Here is a 7,500-nt window from a genome sequence, read left to right as displayed (position 1 = left end):
AGGAGGAGGAAGCCTTTGCTTTTGCGGATCGTTACTCGGACTTAAAATAAAAAAAAAAAAAACAGTGATAGATACTGTATAAGTCGCGAGGATTTTTTTTCTCTGTCTGTGAGAAAGTCGGTTTCCAAGAAAATTCCCTTTTTCGTGGAATTCTTATGAATGTGGAATTTAATCCTAAGGCCAAGCACTGGGACCTATGAGGTCATTCAGCTCTGAAAGGGAAATTGAAAGCAAAAAGGTTTGAAAGGCGCAACAGGAGGAAAACCTATGAAATAATTATTAGGTCAGGGTGGAGGAAAGTAAGATGGAGGAAGGAGAATATGAACGGAGGTGCAGTCAAGGGAACGGAAGGAGTTGCAGCTAGGGGCCGAAGGGACACTGCAAAGAACATTATTAAGTGGTGTCTACAGTGCACCGCGTGAGGTGCACTGACGGCACTAACTCCTAGGGGTGTTGCTTTTACGACGCAGTCCATAAAGAGTTTTTATTTAATCTCTAATCTCTTGGAATAGATAACGTAAATGCAAAACGTAAACAAAAAAAAAAATTCCACGAACCCTGTCAAATCTCAAGGGTTGCCTCGTGAAAATGTATGGGGTCCGTCCGTAGACTTTGCCAAGTTGAAACTCCAAATTCGTGAACAAGAAATTCATTTTTGGCCCATTTATCACCCTTTCTCGTAGTTTGCATGAAGGATCAGCTTTCAAAGTCACCAGACCTTTACTTCCAGCAATTTTCTGCGCAATTGCTTATTCCCATAATTAAAAACACAACTCAAATGTCCAAAACTCTTCATCTGTTGCTTACAAGACAATCACGTTGCTCTGGTAAAATTGAACTTTAGGTTTACAAATGATCAGAAATTTCTTATCGTTTCATTATTACTTTAATAAGTATCAAATTGGTCTGCAGTCTAACAAAGATGGTTCTCCTAGCGTAAAATATGATCAGATTATTACTGATGTCAAATTATTTCATGTACCCTTTTCATAACAGCTACTCAAATACCTATTTCTTTTAATTGACCAAATGGGCATTATAAGATCGGCAGACGTATCCGAATTCTCATTACAGAATAATTATAATTATAATTATCATAAACATTCGACTGTGTGGATTATTATGATAATCATAACAGTAAGGGTGAGGAAGCCACAATGATAAAAAGTGTCAATATATTTTGGAAAATTTAATATATATATATTATATATATATATATATATATATATATATATATATATATATATATATATATATATATATATATGTATATCTGTATATATGTACAGTATATATACATACACACATATATATATACATACATATATATATATATATATATATATATATATATATATATATATATATATATATATATATATATATATATATATATACATATACCATTTTAGAGACTCACGCGAGTATGAGATTTCTTATAAATGCAGTAATAAAAACTCTAATCTTCCTCAGTGCAAAGATACACTCACTGCATTGACAAAACCCTGGGTTCGATCCCCATGTGAATCAGGAATTTATTTCCGTTACACAGGCGATCGTGTGTTGGTTATTTCAATAGTGTGTACCTTGCATACACACATGCACAGTATGCAACGATATGTATGCATCAGTATGCATGTACGGTATGTATGCACGGTATGCATTGTTATACATGCCATGTGTGCATCAGTATGTATGCATCAGTATGCATGCACAGTATGCATAGGTATGTAAGCATCAGTATGCGTGTGCGGTATGCATCGGTATACAGTATGCATATTATGGGTATATGCATGGACACTGTATGCATGCACAGTATGCATTGGTATACATGCACGTTATGCATTGGTATAGGCATGTACGGTATGCATGCACGGTATGCATGCACGGTATGCATCACAGTATGTATGCCACAGTATGCAATATGCATTATGAGCGGCTACATGCACGGTATGCATCAATCAATACATGCACTGTATGCATCGGTATGCACTGTATGCATCGGTATGTATGCATCAGTATGCATGTACGGTATTCATGCACGGTATGCATCTGAGTAAATGCACGGTATGAATGCGCGGCGTGCATCGGTATGCGTGCGCGTTGTGCAAAGGTATATATCCACGGTATGCCCGGTATGCAAGGGTATACATGCACAGTATGCATCGGTATGCATGCAAGATATGCATCGGTATACATGCATACACCGTGCATAGCGCATTCCCAGCGCGCAAATCGGGAGGGCGACCATCCCTCGCTGTCAGATGCGCTCAGATGCGCAGTTGAAAGCTTCGCGCGGAGCTATTAAATGATCATTGCTATTCCGCGCGAGTGAGCGCAGTCACTCAAGCGTTGACAAATGCTTGAATAAAGAAGGAACTCCGACGAATACGTAGGACCTCATTTGCATCCTCAAAGAACGCCACGTTAAGAAATCCTCTAATCATAAGCGCTTCCATTAGAAGGGTGAGGGGCGGTGAGAATCCTGATTGGGTCCTAAGCGCTCTCCCGGGAGCACTCCTCTCCCCACCACCCCACAGCTCACCGGGCACCTTTATGGCTATTGTTCTGTTTCGACCGGAAGGAGGAGATTCGTTCGTGCTTTGTTTTCTTGCAAGTTAAGATATAAATGACCAGTTACAAATTGAATCATAAAAAATTCTATGCAAAAGAGCTCTAAGTATAATATATATATATATATATATATATATATATATATATATATATATATATATATATATATATATATATATATATATATATATATATATATATATATATTAGTATCTATACCATAAAGTAAATACAAAGAAAAATACTTTATAACCTAAATATGAACTAAGATACAGAAGTTAAAATCCAAATACAATATAAACCATAAAAGAATACATGATAACTCAGTTAAATTATGCTTCAATCAATGCCTTAATAAAAATGATAACATAATTGGTCAAGAATAGGTCACAATGATGTCCTGATTTTCAGGATTAGTTACCGTTAGGAGAAAAGAAAGAGAGAGAGAGAGAGAGAGAGAGAGAGAGAGAGAGAGAGAGAGAGAGAGAGTTTGTGTGATTTCAACAGGAGCAAGTAAGGAATCCCATGTCTTGCCTTGTCGTTGTAACTTTGACTTTCTTCTCTCTCTCTCTCTCTCTCTCTCTCTCTCTCTCTCTATATATATATATATATATATATATATATATATATATATATATATATATATATATATATATATATATATATATATATATATATATATACATACAAATATAAAATTACTAGAATCTTCTTTGGACACAGTAATGAAACGCTAATTTGTTTAAACAAATCCACGATGACAAAATGGTTGCAAATTATACAAAAAAAAATAACAAACAATTTAACCAGCAGTAAGCACAAAGCCCTGACACTCACTAACCAAAAAAAAAGAAAACAGTGTCCACCAAAAATAATAAGAAAAAACGAAAGATTATTACAGTAACAGTCAGATCAGGCGAGAGAACGAGAGCAGTTTTTCAATATGTCAATAAAAAGTTGTTGGAAGCAATTATGAAACAAGTTACCAGCGGCCAGCCAGCCTCCCAGACATTCAAGGATCTTGAAATACGATAAGAGCAGGAGAAGTCAAAAGTGCAAGGTGAAGAGGTGAAGGACTGATCGGTGGGAAATGAAGGACTGATCAATAGGGAATGGAAGACGGAATGAATGGTTCATTGGTTAAAAAAGGACTGATCAGTAGGAAATGAAAGACTGATCAGTAGGGAATGAAGGACCGATCAGTAGGGAATGAAGGGTTGATCATCCGGGAATGAAGGACTGGTCAGTAGGAATGAATACTGATCAGTAGGGAATGAAGGACTGATCAGCAGGAAATGAAAGACAGATCACTATTGAATGAAGGACTGATCAATAGGGAATGAATGACTAAAGGAATAGTCCATTAGGGAGAGGAGGATTGATCAGTAGGAAATGAAAGACTGATCAGTAGGGAATGAAGGATTGATCATAAGGGAATGAAGGACTATTCAGTAGGAATGAATACTGATCAGTAGGGAATGAAGGACTGATCAGCAGGAAATAAAGGACAGATCAATATGGAATGAAGGACTGATCAGTAGGGAGTGAAGGACTGAAGGAATGATCCATTAGGGAAAGAGGGGACTGATCAGTAGGGAATGAAGGACTGAAAAAATTATCCATAAGGGAAAGAAGGACAAATAAGGGGAATGAAGGACAGATCAGTAGGGAATGAAGGACTGAAGGAATGATCCACAAGGGAAAGGAGGACAGATAAGGGGAATGAAGGACAGATCAGTAGGGAATGAAATCAGTAGAGGATGAAGGATGGCTTACTAGGAAAGAGGAACTGATCATTAGGGAATGAATTACATGTCAGTAGGGAATGAAGGACCAATCAGTAAGTACCGAGGGACTGATCGATAAGGAATGCAGGACTGAGAAATAGGGAACGCAGGACTGACATGAAAGGAATGAAGGAATGATCATCAGGGAATGAAGGACTGATAAGTAGGGAATGAAGGATTGATCATCAGGGAATGAAGGACTGATGCGTAGGGAATGAAGGATTGATCATCAGGGGATGAAGGACTGATCAGTAGGAAATGAACAACTGATCAGTAGGATATGAAGGACTGGTCAGTAGGGGATGAAGGACTGATAAGCTAAAAATGAAAAACATTAATAGAGAATGAAGGACTGATCAGTAGGGAATAAAGGACTGTTTAGTAGGGAATGAAGGCAAAACATAAGACGTCGGCTTACTGAGGTAAATTTAAAGAATACCTTTACTCCATATAAAGACGAAGGGGTCACAAAAGAGGTCAGAAGGTCATCATTAAGAGAGGTCCCAGACCTCCAGCAACAGGTAAATGACCTGTAAAGACAAAGGGGTCACAAAAGAGGTCAGAAGGTCATTATTAAGAGAGGTCGCGATACATCTCACGAGAGGTAAATTCCGACAGTCCAAAAATGCCAGAATTTAGTTTTAGGATTAAATATATAGATATTTAATCCTAAAAGAAAATACTATATAAATATATCAAAGACTGCAATTAAAATGATCAAATTGAACGAAAAGGGGAGAAATGGGGTAAAGAACGAACCATTACGTAGCGTAATGCATAACACGAAGAAGGGAAAAGAATTCCGATATGGAGCAGTGTTTGAAACATCAGGGAAGCCTGAAGAGATTTGTCATATAATTCTCAGTTTAGTTCTAGAAGAAATGGCTTTTGTAAAGACAAATTATGGACACATTTGAGGAAAAACTGCTTCAGAAAAAGTATATGCATATATATATATATATATATATATATATATATATATATATATATATATATATATATATATATATATATATATATATATATATATAACTGTTATGTCGTTTCTAGAAAACTTCAATTTAAGGAGGAACAGGATAGCCAAAAGACGTGGTAAAATTGCAGACATTATTATTTCTTAGAAATTAACAGAGGCACAGCCGAGCTTTCTGTTAATTTCTAAGAAATAATAATGTCTGCAATTTTACTACGTCTTCTGGCTATCCTGTTCCTCTATATATATATATATATATATATATATATATATATATATATATATATATATATATATATATATATATATATATATATATATATATATATATATATATAAACTGTATATATATATAATAAAACTGAACTGACAACGAAGCTACGATGGACCTGCAAAGACATTTTGCATGGGTATGTTTTTCTGTACAGTCGATGCAGCCATGTTATTATTGGTACGATTCTCCCCACTGCCCCATCACTGCAACTATCACTGCTGCAGTTCAAATAACAGTGCAGTACATAGTCAGTTCTGCCATCACCGAAACCAGCGGTTACAGAAGTAGACAGTCGGTTCTACCACCGTCTTTAAACACTTCTCTGATTTTTATCGATGCCATCATTACTATTATTGTCTCGGGACAACGCTAGGCATTTTAACAATCTGTTTCCGCATTGTTCTCGCCGTTAATAGAAGCTACGGAGAGATTGACAGTGTTCCATCTGTTTCTTCTCGCCCCGGGGACTTGCAATAACGCCTCGTTCAGAAGGGATTGGTACAATTGAAAACGTGTTCACATTACGACCGCGAATCTAACCATGGACGATTTCCGGACTGGTAATGAGTGTGCTGTAACATGCTGTTGTTTGGCATTCTGCTCCTTCTGCTGCTGTAATTCTACACACACACACACACACACACACACACACACAGAGAGAGAGAGAGAGAGAGAGAGAGAGAGAGAGAGAGAGAGGAGCAGTCTCTAATTTTATCATTATTTTCATTAAGAGAAAGCCCCTGTTCATGTGAAACAAGCCCATCACAAAGGCCATTGCTCGAAATTCAAGCTTCCAAAGAATATCATGGTGTTCATTTGAAAGAAATTATTATTATTATTATTATTATTATTATTATTATTATTATTATTATTATTATTATTATTATTATTATTATTATTATTATTATTCAGAAGACGAAACCCTGCTCACTTGGAACAAGCCCACCAAAGGGACCACTGACTCGAAATTCAAGCTTCCAAAGAATAATATGGTGTTCATTTGAAAGAAGCAGCAGAGGGTAATAGGAAATACAGAAAGAAGAGAACAGTTATCATAAAATAAAAAAAATTAACAAATCAATAAATAAATAGATAAAAGTATAGGGAAACTATTAAAATAAAAGGAGAATTGTCTTATGGCAGAAATGCATTGCATCTTCGCTTGAACATTGGAGGATAATCTCTTGGTTGGTGAACTGGTTCCTTTCTGTCCCAACCAGCTTTGAACCTTCTGTTCCAGACGAACATCTGGGCCTCTTGTTATTAATATGTTTAAATGAATAAAAAATGCTGTTTTTTAACGCCTGTGATTTCAAGTACACTTGTTACAGGCAAAACGTACAGTTAACAGGAATCACTGAAACCGATGTTTACAAATTTGATTTGTAGCAACAGGAAGAAAGGTAGTAAACTGTACTTACTGGAATTACTTATAAAATACTCTGCGATCTATGTTCAGTGATGTTTCTCGGTCTCCTCATTAACCAGCTTTTAGTATTGTCTCCTTCCCTCTCTTTCTTTACTAATCACTTTATCTTTGTTCCTCTCTAGTGCTCGTAATTTTGAAGAAGAAGAAAGAAGAAGAAGAAGAGAGAGAGAGAGAGAGAGAGAGAGAGAGAGAGAGAGAGAGAGAGAGACTATCTGCTTCGGTCTTCTCAAAAACTGCCTTGTGTGTTTAGCAGCGAGCAAGAGAGAGAGAGAGAGAGAGAGAGAGAGAGAGAGAGATTTTCAATCATAAATCGTCCTTGGATAAGGAATCTTTTATACATGCTTTTCGCCAAAAGCGGTTTGTGTTGGATGTCCAACCCTTCTCTCTCTCTCTCTCTCTCTCTCTCTCTCTCTCTCTCTCTCTCTCTCTCTCTCTACGAGGAGCGTGCTTCAACGGTGTAGTT

The sequence above is a fragment of the Macrobrachium rosenbergii genome, chromosome 8 (genome assembly GCF_040412425.1).
Source record: "Macrobrachium rosenbergii isolate ZJJX-2024 chromosome 8, ASM4041242v1, whole genome shotgun sequence".
Lineage (NCBI taxonomy): Eukaryota > Metazoa > Arthropoda > Malacostraca > Decapoda > Palaemonidae > Macrobrachium > Macrobrachium rosenbergii.
The sequence above is the reverse complement of the archived record's forward strand: the minus strand, read 5'-3'. Positions refer to the sequence as shown.